Raw genomic sequence first — 14,897 nt, 5'->3', positions numbered from 1 at the left:
ATTAAATAGTATTTTTTATTTTAAAATAACTATTACGGTTTTTATAAAACGTGCAATAATATGTATAAAAAAAAATCTCGTTTTAAGATTTTCCCATTTTTTTTGTATTTTTGTTCTAAAGTACATTTGTTTTGTTCCAAAAATGAATTCCTCGTCCTTCATTTATCCGAAAATGATATATCGCATGCCCTATTTTGTATAGTTTTAGAGAAATATGGTTTCAAAGGAAGCGCGGAGGCGCCAGCCTTCCCCCCCTCCTCCCTCCTAAATTAAGGGGGGCTCTCGATGCCTCCCGATCTTTATCTACTCAGGGCCACCCAAGGAACAACCTGTGCCAAGTCTCAGTGCTTAATCATAAAATGCAGGGTGTTGTGCAATAGCTAGGGTGTGCAAACCGGTTAACCGGTTAACCGAAAAACCGGTTAACCGAGACTTTTTGGCCTCTGTTAAAAACCGGTTTTTATAGTCTCTAACCGGTTAATAACCGAAACTGTATTTATTTCTCAAAATTTGGAAAATTAGGCATAAAAAGGTTCAAAAATACGTAATTATTTAATGTTTTGTAATAATAAAGATTTATTCATTACTTTTCATTGACAACATTATTATCTGTAATGATTTTATTTTAAAAATTAGTCCCGAGTCTACTCAATTATACATTTTATACAATACAGTAGAGTCCGGTTAGTATAGTCCTAACGCATAGACCTAACGTCCAACCTCTTACAACGACATAAGCACAGGTATTTATTTGGTTTTCGTATGTGATAGTATGAAAGTACATCCGTTTATTACGACTCCGATTTTAACGACCAGCCGCTTTTTATGACACATTTTACACAGAATCCGTCCGTCAAGTCCGGTTGCAACGACGAGCGACAACGTTTTTAGTTTTACTAGTAAATTGAGGAAACAAAGCTAGTTCCACCCGAGCACGGCCAGGGGGCCGGACAGGGGGCAAGACAGGGGTCTTGCCTACAACAAGTAGCAAGATTACATTGTGGCCATGTAACTTTTTGGAGTATTGCCTTTAAAAATTTAACAATTTTTTCGCCTCGGGTGTAATTTTATAAGCTAAATAGAACCCAATTTGTATTTTTCGATTGCGTATAAACTAGCTTTACTTACAAATGATGAGCAAGCACGTATACTAAAAATGACTTTTTCTAACTAAACAAGTCACAATAAAATAAGGTATTAATACTATGATAATAATACCCTGTAAATAAACCTATTGATTGAAATGTTTTAGTAATAGAGATGTAGATATTACTTTTAATGTACGACATACAGTTAGTACGACGTAATATCAGCGGTCCCTTGAGCGTCGTTGTAACCGGAGTCTACCGTATATGTCAAACTATATTTTTTTAAAGAAAGGTAAAATGGAGATCTTGGTTTTCTTACATCAATTGCTTGTATTACTAGGGGCTCTGGGAGCTGTAGACCTTCGCGACATGCCTAGAAAACGCAAAACTGACGAATCACATTCAAACCACGCAAGCCTTTTTTAGCAATTTACAAAATTTCCAACATTTTACAAAATTTCCAAAACTGGATAAAAATTATCTTCATCGTGCAAGTAATACCTGCTACGATATCATCAACATCAGAATTCTTAAAGGTAATGGTAATTATTGCGTAGTACGGCCATTTACTAAAAATCCTCAAAACCGGTTAATAACCGGTTAACCGGTTTTGAAGGAAAAGTCTCGGTTATTAACCGGTTTTTTAAGTTAACCGGTTTTTGCATACACTAGCAATAGCGTCCCAGCTATTAAGCAGAAACGTCTGCTAACGATTAAATTAATTTAGTAAGGGTTAGCACATTGTTACTGGTGAATTCTCAATATAACTTGAGACTCCAGTGCCGTTACAAGATGTAATAGTCTGTCGGTAGATGGCGCTAGACGTCACCCCAAGACGTGTGTACAAAAAGGAAAGGCATGGAAAGATTTGCGAAGTCCGGCGTGGCTTCCGTAGCTCAATTGGTAAGAGCATTGCACGGATTGCAAAAATGGTGCGGGTTCAAGTCCCGCCGGAAGCGTAAATTTTTCCATTTTTTCCTTTAATATAAAAATGTTTACAATTTTATTGTTAGACAACGTTCAAATAAAATCAAGACTATTCGACTTCAATAGTTTACGACTTACGACATGTCGCAAGGACGCTCCTGAACCGACCTCATTATATCGCATTTGACAACACTGAACGTTAAACGTTTTAATAGGCAGCGTTCCCACTTAAGCGTCGCGTGTCTCGGGGCGCGCAACGGACGTCCGCGCCACGCCGCCTGAATGTAATTCAAAAAACGTTAAACGCGCCACGCCGCCTGGGGCGCGTCTTACGTTCTTCCTATATAAAATGTACTGAGAAGACGTTTTTTGAATTACATTCAGGCGGCGTGGCGCGGACGTCCGTTCCGCACCTCAGGACATGCGTCTCTTAGATGTGGCCGGTCCCTAACTATGTCAGTTGGAAGTTGTAACTTGTAACACTGAGCGTTAAACGTCTAACACAGTCAGTTGAAAGTCCCATTAGAAATTTCGACTTCTTCGCTAATCTCTCACTCGCTCGCAAGTCACCATCCCTGGATTTTTAAAATCAGATTTTTTTGCCCGTGTGGTGACGGGTTAAGAATTTCACCACCCCCTTTCTTCCCGTGGGTGTTGTAGAAGGCGACTGTGGGATATGGGTTATATTGTGGCGTAGGCGAGAGGCTGGCAACCTGTCACTGCAATGTCACAGTTTCGTTTTCTTTCAACCCCTTATTTGCCAGGAGTGGCACTGGGGCCCGAGTGGTTTCATATGCTCTGCCTACCCCTTCATGGGACACAGGCGTAATTGTATGTATGTATGTAGATTTCTTTGCACGATATCACGTGTGATACTATACAGCACGACCACGGATGATTTTATTAATTCTGATGCGGTACAAATTCACGAAAAAAAATGTACTTTTTTGTACTGACGTTTAAAAAAAATGTACCCTTATGATTTTGGAGTTTCGATATAGGGCCCGGGGTCGTGCTAGGTAGGTACTACCTGGCACGACCACACTATATTTAATGAGATTTTAAATTTCTGTTGCAGTACAAATTCACGAAAAAAAAAATACCCTCATGGTTTCGGAGTTTTGACATGGGGTGTGGTCGTGCTAGATAGGTGGTACTTCCTGGCACGACCACACTATATTTATGTTTAATTTGATGGTCAAATGAATACTAAACAAGTGTTTTGAAATTGTACTATGTAAATTAACTTCAAAAACTTAGTGCGGTCGTGCCAGAGAGTACCTATCTAGCACGACCACAACCCATGTCGAAACTCCGAAACCATGAGGGTACTTTTTATAAAAAGGTAAGTACAGAAAAGTACATTTTTTTTCGTGAATTTGTACCACTACAGAAATTAAAAAAATCATTAAATATAGTGTGGTCGTGCCAGGAAGTACCACCTATCTAGCACGACCACACCCCATGTCAAAACTCCGAAACCATGAGGGTATTTTTTTAAAAGGTAAGTACAAAAAAGTACATTTTTTTCGTGAATTTGTACCGCATCAGAATTAATAAAATCATCCGTGGTCGTGCTGTATAGTATCACACGATATCACTAGGCTCAAACGCCAGTGAGTCCGGGCTGGGTGCCCTTACCTAGAAAGTCGGTCAGCGCGCACATTTCTATCGGCCATCGCTAATTGAAGCGTGGTGAAACCCGGAGCGACCAATCGATGAAGTCATAAATGGAGGCACTTTAGACGATACAGGAGGGGTCAATTCTCCATACAAACGCTCTTGACTATTTCCTCCCTGGTTTTTGATAGAGCAATGATTTTTTTCAACACAGATTATTATTTTTTTTATCTGTGTCGACCGTTTTAATTTTTTTGATGTTTGTAAGACACTAGAGCTAGACTAATAACCAAAGCCGTTCTTGACAAACAGCCATTGAACGGCTTAGCCGTTCATTAAATAGCCCAAATCACATGCCTACTACTTGAATGGCTTTCCCATTCATTTGACAGCTGTAGGAAGAGGTTTCCCTTACGCAGTTATATGAGTGTAGGAAGGGGTTTCACTTTCGCGGTCACTTGAATGTAGGAAGGGGCTTCTCTTTCTTTCAATAATCTTTTGGAACCGCTCAGTTGTACATTGGATAGCCGACAAACCTTAGCTTCAGGGTTTCCCGGGTTTACAGATCTCAAGGTGAGGAAAGCAAAAGGAAACCCGTTCCTAAAGCTAAGTCAGAAAATGAATGGGAAAGCAAGTCAAGTGGTAGGTATGTGATTTGGGTTATTTAATGAACGGCTAAGCCGTTCAATGGCTTTGCCTGGGGGTTGACCGGTCCTTGCAATCTACGACCTACGATTTACATGTCGGAACCTCTCGGTCACAAATTTATTGCCCGACATCAACTCACTAGCTTCTCGTGACAGTAAAACTTTATTATCTATTATTGTCTAAGGTCAGACCTCCGGAAGAACGCAAATGTTACTCTACCGCAGGTTGGTTTCATCTGGTTAAACCAGAGTGTATCTCTAATTGTTCTCTAATTGGACTAGGAATTTCGAGAGACGGCCTCCAGTCTAGATTTTACGAGAGGTAGGTATCGCAGTAGTTAAGCGAGCGAGGTACTCAAATTCATGAAATAGCCTACATTATAAATGGGAAAGTGTCTGTTTTTTGTCCATCTTTCACGGCAAAACGGAGCGACGAATTGACGTGATTTTTTAAGTGGAGTTGATGGGATGGAAAGTGACACAGGCTACTTTTTGTCTTTTTCTAACGCGAGCGAAGCCGCGGGCAGAAGCTAGTTGGGCCATTTTTTTTAAAGTTCATTCCACTTTTTTTAGATTTGGAAATTTATATGTGGTTTCTATTGAGTATCTCGAGCTCTTTCAATCCTAATAGGTGAAAAAAATTGTCCCAAGGTTTTTTTCCGATTCCGGTACCATTTTTTCATACATTTTGTATGCAGGTGGTAACGGAATGGAAGGTTTGAAAAATGTATGGAAGTCTTGGGACATTTTTTTTCTACTATCAGGATCGAAAAACTCAAGATTCTGCGTATGAATCGCGTAAAAAATTCCCATGTTACAAAAAAAGTGGGGCTAACCATATTTTTTTGTCTTGAGCCTAATTTAATGTGACTTCAGCTATGTTAAAAGAATCCATTTCCGAGGATCTTTATCAAGGAGTAAAGGCGGTCGCTTACTCCTTGAAAAAGATCCTCGAAAATGGATCGTAGCATGTCGACCTTTACATCGACTAGGTGAGTATATTAAATAGCCAGCTTAAAATATATTAAATATGTTTGAATCTCTCGGGAGTTAATGAAGTTGACAGAACTAGTTCGAAACTTCGCTATATTTGGCTTCAATAACAAAGAAAGAATTCGCGGTAGGAGGCAGATTGAACATAAATGTCTGAGGCTCTGCCAACTGAGCCACCAAGCCAAAGTCTTGGTAGCTCAATTGACAGAGCGCTGGAGTATCGATCCAGTGGCCGTGAGTTCAAGTCTCACCTGAAGCAGACATTTTCCACTTTTAAATTTATAAAGTAGGTACAACAATAAAAGGAAAGTAGAAATTATCGTGTTTGAAAAGGGACTGGCGTCCACTATGGCGCAATCGAGGCTTCAAACATCAAAAACTCATGACAGTGATCTTAGAGTAATGAGGAGTCACACTCACAGATGGCGCCACTTTATTAGTCCATTACACAGATAAAGAAAACGCGAGCGAGAAGATTTCTCTCTCTCTCTCTCTCTCACATATGAATGACAGTGACATGCCTGTACTTGCACAGGCGCCGCCTGGCGGGATAAAATGTCAGTGTGCCTCTCATTTCCACCATTTCGCTACACGTGTGCTATATAATATTGTACTGCTAGTGAAACCGAATTACACATTACGACAAGGAAGAGTTATCAACAGCTGTTCTATATTTATAAATATAGCATGACATTTTGTTTTTTTTTTTCAACGCACGCTCAATTGACACAATGGCACACAGCGCGCGAAACAATAACACTGGATAACAGTTGTTTTCGGCACTTCATCATTTGGATATCATGTAATCAGTAATCGTACAAGACATTTAAAATCCACTTTTTAAGCTAAGCTTTTACCAGGTCTATGGGCACAGATTATTTCACTTGCCCGCAAAACGACAAATACCTACGGTTTAAATGTAGGGAACAAATCAAATTATTTTATTTAATGTTTTTTTTTTTTTTAAGTAGTAACACTATATATAAATTATAAACTGAAATAGATACTATACACTAAAGAAAAAGTGATCAAGCCCTCTGGTGGCGAAGCCGAGAATCGAAGCTGGGTCTCCAGCTAACGCGGCTGACGTGATAAACCGCTACACCACACCGACCGCCTAGGTACCCGTCGAAATTTCTCTAGTGCATGTTATCTCTGAAGGCTAGGCGCCTTTGACCAACTCTAAGGGCGAGCAATTTGTGCTTGCACCTACCTTTAACTTATAACCTACTTTACTTAACTAATACAAAGTTACTACGGTACTACGTAAAAAGAAGAATAGTAGGTACGTGCCACGCAACTACTGCGCCCCTCGGCCACTTGTTACCTCGAGGCAACTGCTAGCGGGTAGGTACTTAACGGTCCAGCCACGACATTGGTCTAAGCGCGACAGCGGTGAGCGGCGACCATACATTAAAGCGAGACACAGCGATGGGACTTTTCATTCGCACGTATGGCTGCCGCTCACCGCTGTCGCGCTTAGACCGATGTCGTGGCTGGGCCGTAACGCACGACCGTGAGCGACTGACGTAGGCATGCTATGGGGTCCAAGTGTTTCACAGAATTCGCGTAGCGTCTGATTGACGTAACGTAACCAAAACGGGAACCCATATGCCACAGTCGACTTCTAGTACGCCCAACGGGAGGTTTCTAGATTTACATTGTAAATTCATAAGTTACAAAAACACACTTATAAAAAATAAGTATCTAAACTGAATCTAAGGACACAACCGAGTCGTAGTTATTTTATATTATAAATATTATACCTACAATACCTTTAAATATTCGTACGTGTCTCAAGTCCAAGGTTTGTTCCGTTTATTTACCTGTAAACAAAAAATGTTATAAGTAAAACATGGTAAAACGTCATTTGAAAATACGTAAAAAATTACCTGCTGTAACTGACATAAAGACGGACAAAGAATAGTACATTACTACAGAGGCCGGGACAAATGCAAAAGCGAGGCCGGATAGGTCTGAGGCGGGCAACCCCATTTCCCGCCGAGGTATGTATAGTGCTTTTCTCAAACATGGTATGAAATAAATAAAGTCTACTGAAAATAGTAACTTTGGATGGCTGTATCTCCTAAACGGTGCGTCGTAGCGCAAAAATAATCGAATTTTCGTTCCCCTTTAATGCCCCGTATACGCCTATAAAAAAACAAAAAAATTAAAAAAAAAAAAAAAAAAAAAAACGAAAAAATTTTTTTGTATGAAAACGCACCCAAAATCAAATATTGTCTAGGGCCCGTACCAGTTGCAGTCGGCACGTCTATAAAGCCCCTTATAGTTTTTTTTTAATTGGCTAAATACCTGGATGTTATGTCACAATTATCTGTGTTTGGAAATTAAAAAAGAAGACTTTGCCGGCCTTGGCCTGCAAGGTTTGTATGAAATTCCATTATCTATCAATCGTCCTAGCCGCATCTGCAACGTCATACTTCGCTGCCAATTATAAGGCACATAACATCAATATTTCATACCATGTTTGAGAAAATCTTGTTTTCTTACGATTCAAAATTGTGTTTTTTGAAAGGATGAAAGAAAACTCTCATTTCTACCATTTCCTCAAACTCACATTTGAAATATAATCCATACTAATATTATAAATGGGAAAGTGTGTGTCTCTGTTTGTTTGTCCGTCTTTCACGGCAAAACGGAGCGACGAGATAGTTGAAGGGATGGAGAGTGACATAGGCTACTCTTTGTCTCTTTCTAAAGCGAGCGAAGACGCCGGCAAAAGCTAGTTAGGTATAAGGGCAATTCATCTTGGACCCATCAGTTTTTGATAAGACTTGAAGCTTTAAATGCCTGATCGTGTGATCAGGAAATTCCTTCACACAAGTAGACACGGAAGCTCATGGCCTCATTTTAATAAGTTGGTTATAATATGGTCTATCTATGATCAACATTGTTACGAGCATTTCTTTTTTTTGCCCATAATTTTTTTTTTTATTGTTTTAGGGAATTTTAGGTCAATTGTACTCAGAATCACGAGTACTTTCAATCTCACTGGGAGACAAAAAGTGTCCCAGAATTTCCATACATTTTTGTTACTTTCCTCTTTTGTTACCCCATACGTACAACATGACTCAACATGTACGGAAAATGGTAACAAAATAAGAAAAAATCGTATGAGACAATTTTTTTAACTACTAGGATTGAAAAGGCTAGCAATTCTGAGTAGAAATAGCATTTTTTTTTTCAAAAATATCACACTTCATAAAAGTGGCAAAAAAAAAAAGAAATGCTCTTACAACAAATCCTTTGCATAAAAATCTAACTAAACAATAAACATCAATAATGATTTTTCAGTACAGATGGTGTGTTTTGTTTACGCACTAGTGCGAGAAGTAGTTCATTATATGACAGGTCGAAACTTCGGAGGGCCATCTGCACTGAAAAACGTCATACTATTACTATAAAAGATAAACTTGGGTCTTTTTCTAAAGACAAACTTGTTTGACATGACTGTTATATTTTTTGTTAAGGACCATGGAGACCATACACCATGCACTAAATTTCCGCGTTTACTGAAATTATTCTGTTTCACGCAAGAAAAGCAAACGCGGCTTTATCTTTATCAATGACCCATTTCTGAACGAAAACAAAGTTATATTTACCGTCACATTAGCATGAAACTACTGACAAGTGTACAGTACTAAGCAATCCTAGTTTTAAGTTTCGACGCCCGCAAATGTAAATTTGTTCAGAATTAAAAGCAAATTAAGTCGTTGAAACAGCAATGTAACTTCAAAATTAGAACTTAAGGTATAAATTTGAATGTGTTTGTTTACGCCTACAGCAGAGTACTTAGCCAACTACACAATTGCTTTCGATTCATAAGCGTATCGTAGCTATAGCTCTCTCTATCGCTCTTTCATAGTGGCGACCATTGGAAGTAGGATGACAAAGAAGAACTGTTAAATATCAAAAGTGAGACAAAACTGGACCAATGTCAGATGTCATTTGGAGTATTCAATTCAGAAAGTAATATGATATGATAACATAACGTGAATAATTTGGTTTTATAACTGTTTAATCAAAATGGAAATGACCCACTGTATCTTAAACACAATTTTTTGTACTGAAAAGTCCGATTAATCCGTTAAACTTAAATTGAGTAGGCCGTTAGCGGCCGCTGTCGAGCTCAAAAATGTTCATGTTTTCTCACTTGTAGTCTGCCTCTATTGCACTCATGGGATGTTCATAATCATGTTCATAATCATAAGTATACATGACAGCTGCTCTTTCGCACACTTCAGCATTAAGCGTAAGCGAAATGAAGCTAGTAACAAATTATGGGACGCGTCACACGGACGCGGCTGATGACCGCGACTGATAAGTGTGCAGAGTCTTAAAACATTCAACGCGCCAGATGACGTCCAGACGTCCGTGCGCTCAAGGCCACGTCCACGGCTTACGTCCGATAGTTAGCACAATTCAGTGTATATTCATTATCTAGATCGCAGTGGACGGCTTCCGCCGGACGCGTCCCATAATTTGTTCCTAGTTTGATAGGTCTGTGAGCGCGAGTGGCGCCACCGAGGCAGACTGCGTTTCGTAGCGTCAACTATTGTTACTTCGGCTAGGCCGTTTAGTTTTGGAATACGTTGGTCATTGTTATGTCAAAAGGTCGTTCACCCGGCTTCGGCACCAAAGGAGGGCAGCTCAAACAGATGTTGCGAATTTGAATTTTAGGTCAGCTGCATTTCATTACGATTTTGAATAATTTATAGAATTTTGATGTCGCCGTTGAATTATACGTTATTCATATTGTAATGACTAAACCTTTGATTATTCTGAATAAGTTAAGTGAACATTTTCGTTAAATTTGTAGCATAATATTGCTAATGAGTATCTCGGACGACTGGTAATACTAGAGAATGCTAGATGACCAGTTCAAAAAAAAATCAAATTCAATCATTTTTCAGTCAAAAATGACATTTTTACTCTATAGGTAGAAAAGATGGGTATTAGGGATAGGCCTGTAGTACCTAAATATTCATAATATTAATAAAAATAGTCCCTCCGCGCAGAAGAAGTGAAACTTCCTTATAAGGAAATGAAAATAGGAAGGGGTATTTTAAAATTCGAGTTGGCAACACTGAGCTTTAAACGTTTAACACTGTCAGTGAGCGTTAATAGTACATTGCGATACAAGTGCGTAAAAGAGTAAGTTCGAAACGAGTGGCGAAAAATTAAAAAACCACCGAAGGGAGTGTTTTAAATCGACACGAGTTACGAATTTCCTTTTCGCACGTGTATCGTACGACGTTTTTCAGTACAGATGAGCCTCTGAAGTTTTGACGTGGCATATAATGAACCACTTCTCGCACTAGTGCGTAAAAAAAACACCATCTGTACTGAAAACGATTTAACGTTGTCAGTTGAAAGCAGCATTAGAACTTTCACTTCAAAATTATACTTATATTACCATGAATAATGTGTTATTACTTAATTTGGACGCCATTTTACTCTGGAATCTTTCGAGTGCAAGAATGCAATTTCGAGTGCAGTAATCAAAATTGAAACTCTTTAAAAGGAGCAGAGATCGCCTATCAAACCCGCATCCAATCAAATTCTTATGAACTACTTGGAATTTGGATCTATTATTAGTTCATCAATTACTTAATCAATTAACTTTTATCTCAGCATGCTTCAAGAGTGGTGCAATCTATTGATTTTTTTCTCACAATTATCTAACGATTCTAATCAGAATTGAGTTAGATAAGGAGATCGATTCTGTGTTATAAATTTGATAGAGTCTTGATCTTGTTATGACACGACTCGATGCCTTAAGACACGGTCACTGTAGTACTGTGATAACTTATTTTAAATCTGCGGGGGCCCTTACGGATACACTTCGACCCATCGGGATCTTTTGTGCAATTACCCCCTACGATCCTAAGATTCTTCAGCTATTCAGGAGCTTCTCGACCATCTCCACGTATCGGATGATGAGGCTCATGGGTAGCTCTCTGAAGTCCTTTGGTACCAGGTAGCCTGCTCCAAAGTTCTTCAGTTTGTCTGGCGAGGGCGTGATATTCAGACATTAAATGTCTACTGTGATACCTAAATTACCTAACCCTTTTCGTCCTAAAGAAAAGTACGGACGGTCAACCAAATATTGCACTAAAATATGGTGCGAAATTAAAATTTTCCATGGAAATACGAGTAAAACCTTTGCCCCTACATTTTCAATCTATTTTTAAGTGTTATGGCTCGTCGATGATTCCGCCAACGTCAAGGTTTAGGAAGGCACGCGTTTTATGAAGACAATTGGCCGCTAGACCCTACATTTTTCAAATCCGTCGCCTTTTTTAACAGACTTTAGGAAAAAGAGGAGGTGGGTAATTTTTTCAAAGTTGTCCACCCCACTTTTTTGTAACATTGGTATTCGAACCTTCCATCCCGTTACCGCCATACAAAATGTATGGAACAATGGTAACGGAATGGAAAAAAAAACCTTGGGACACTTTTTTCTCCTATTAGAATTGAAAGAGCTCGCGATTCTGAGTGGAAACCACATAAAATTTAAAAAAAAAAACAAAAAAAAAGTCGGGTGGACAACTTTGAAAAAATGGCCCAGGTACTCTGTTCGTCGGGATCGGGATCTTTTTTTGTGCCAAGAGTTGCTTGACCGTCTATAGATTTTCTTTTCACATTGTCCTAAATCATTTCATAGAATTAGAACCAAACCAACGTCCAAATCGACTCTTATTCTGACGTTAATATGTAAACCAGTTAATGATCTGTTAAAGGTAGTGCGTAGTTCGAACGCGTGCTATGATTGAATGATTATTCATGAATTTGGTAATCTTGACCTAGTAGTTTTTATTAACGGAATGAGTACTTTAATTACATATTTTAGAAACGTTTTCATCATTTTGCACTCAGGTATTAGTATTATTCTGTAAAATTCAATTGATACAGGTCTGGCGTAGCCCTTAGTGACCTTGCCTGGTAAACGGTCCTGGGTTCGAATCCCGGTAAGGACATTTATTTGTGTGATGAGCACAGATATTTGTTCTCTAATCTTGAAGCATTAAAGGTGTAAAATTAGGACAACGGAAGTTTAACTTCATTAATCTTAGGCATTAAATACCTATACTTAAGTAAAAGATTTGGAACAAAAGATAACAAGAATGGTTTAGCGTTAATAGTTTACAATTAAATTTAAAATCAGAAGGATAACAAAGATAATTTTTAAAACGACACTGAAGAAGTAAATATACAAAATACAGGTACTTTTAAAATTGTGATTGATTTATTTTTAGGTCCAGTGAGTGAACCAACCGATTTCAACTCTGTGGCAATAATTGTACTATTTCTATAAACAGAAGAAAAATACGTAGGTACCCTTAAAAAGAAGAAGTAAGTAGTAAGCAAGTGTAAAATGTTGCAAGAAATAGTTGTAACAAAAAATGCTACTGAGAAATAGAAAAAAAGAGAAAAAACTATTGAGACCAAAAACCTAGTTCTAGACGATTACGAAAATACTAGCATTTGCTCATTAAGTATTCTCAAAGTAAAAATTCTTACAATTTGGTAACCATAACCACAATTTGCGATTCTCAACAGCTACAGTCTTACATAATTTCTTTCTGTGATGCATTTGTAATAATTATAATACTCCTGAGTATTTGCACAACAATTAAAGTGGACAGTGTGTGGAAATAATACGAAATAATATGTGGCTAATTTACGATCTCAGACCTAGTGGTTAGTGACAATAGTGACCCTGTCTTCTAAGCCGCGGTCCTGGCAGGCCAGCACGGTCGTTCGATAAACGATACCTTTATACGTGCGAAAAGGACAGCCTGACGTTTTATCGTATATCGCGCGACCATATATCAGTCCTGGGTTCAAATCCCTGTAAGGGTATTTATTTGTGTGATGTTCACAGATGTTTGTTCTTACCGGTTACAGGCCTCCTCTAATGCGTGAAAGGTGGTCAGAAGTGGGACGTAGAAGGCTCAATTTTATTATTTACTTTTTTTATCGTAATCGCAAGTCAACCTTAACCGCACGTGTAATCGCAAATCATCCTTAACCGCAACAACGGGACTGTCTGAACATGAATGGCTAAATATAACACAAAGGCTGTCAAAGACCGCTGAGGTTATCATTGGCCGTTGCGACCTTGTGGCAGTCACAACTCACAACACAACATTAACTTCAGTGGACACAACAACAGCTTGGACCTTATTGCCTTTAGAGAAGGTTTATGAATTACCTTTTCTGACGTAAAAGTTCAGCTGCAAATTTGAATAGAAATGCCCACAGATGTCATAGATCAAGCAAACGTATCTAATTAGCGTGTCAAATGAACTCAGTAAAATCCACTGAGTTGTCCGTCTTCATTTTAGAGCATCAATTTGTGCAAGTCGAAGTCAACCAAAACATAAAAAAATGCCTCTTGATGAGTTGACGTGATATTCAATTGCAACAACATAAAAATTATGAACACTCAAGGGCCTGAGACATATTTAAAATCACAGGCAAGTAACAACTTCAGTACAAAATCTGACACGCTCGGCCTCTATACAAACTTGTTTCTCCTATCTAAATCTAGCTCTGTGGAAATGCCCAATTCACAGTCGTCATGCAAACATGCCATAACAATCGTAACATAGGTATGTGAAATAATAATTGGACATGGATTTTACCGAGCTATTCTCCATTCTTACAAATCTATGTTAATTTCGTTCCGGTTCATAGAAGCGTAGTAATCAATAATCTCGACAAATATTAACACCAACAATTTGTAAAACAGTAGTTTGAAGCAGTTTTTAGATTCATTTTAATGTATCTGGTGTACCACCGGGTATTTTCGGACCATTACTAATCCCACCAAAAAGATTCTGTTAAAAATTAGCCAAGTCTCGATGGAGCTGCTTGTTTATCTCTAAAAACTAAAAAGTAATGAAATCTAGACAAAGTCGTGCCAAGTCTAAGCTTCCTTACTGCGATTTCTTTATTATTATAGTTAATATTTTGTGACCTAGCCCTTAGGTCCTTTTTTTCTTTTAAACTTTTAATCAAACAAACATTTAAAAGTGTAATACCAATTATTAAGCTACACATAAAGTAAGATATTGTAATTAAGGGCAGCGTCAAAATTATCGGTGTCCCCCAAGGTAGTTTACTAGGTCCTCCACTTTTCTTTCAAACTTTAATAAATTAGACTACACAAACAATTACCACAAAAGCTAAATATAGTGTAATTAATCAACTGCAACGCGACACTCAGCTCGGTGTCACAATGGAGGCGGACAAAGGCACAGACGCGGAGGTTATCTGCCGTATAGCGTTTCCTGATTGTATACACCCACACCCAGACGAATACTAGACACGTGTTAGATAAGTTCTAAATACGCATCTGTATTATCTGTTTTTTGTTTATATTAATAACTCGTGTTAGGCTGGGTACTGTGTTAGTCTTACCATCGAGTCGCTGCTCAGTAAATTATACCTATAACCTAACCACAAAATTAAAATTTTGAAAAAACCCCCGACCGCGACATAGTGGACCGATTTTCATAAAACATGGCTAAGAACACTCCCGACTAACTCAGCTTTCAAACAAAAAAAACTATATCGAAATCGGTTCATCCGT

At 38.4% G+C, this 14,897-nt stretch overlaps 1 protein-coding gene and 1 non-coding gene across 4 annotated transcripts in view; one reads left to right on the top strand and one right to left on the bottom strand.

Moving 5' to 3' along the window:
• The window catches only part of LOC125238713 (PTB domain-containing adapter protein ced-6), a 120,374-nt gene that overhangs the window by 62,551 nt on the left and 42,926 nt on the right, over positions 1-14,897 (bottom strand). The window lies entirely within an intron of this gene.
• Positions 1,974-2,047, top strand: Trnas-gga. Its single transcript has one exon. It is a non-coding gene; the product is annotated as a tRNA-Ser (tRNA).

The sequence above is a fragment of the Leguminivora glycinivorella genome, chromosome 24, assembly GCF_023078275.1.
Source record: "Leguminivora glycinivorella isolate SPB_JAAS2020 chromosome 24, LegGlyc_1.1, whole genome shotgun sequence".
Classification (NCBI taxonomy): Eukaryota; Metazoa; Arthropoda; class Insecta; order Lepidoptera; family Tortricidae; genus Leguminivora; species Leguminivora glycinivorella.
The sequence above is the reverse complement of the archived record's forward strand: the minus strand, read 5'-3'. Positions and strand labels throughout refer to the sequence as shown.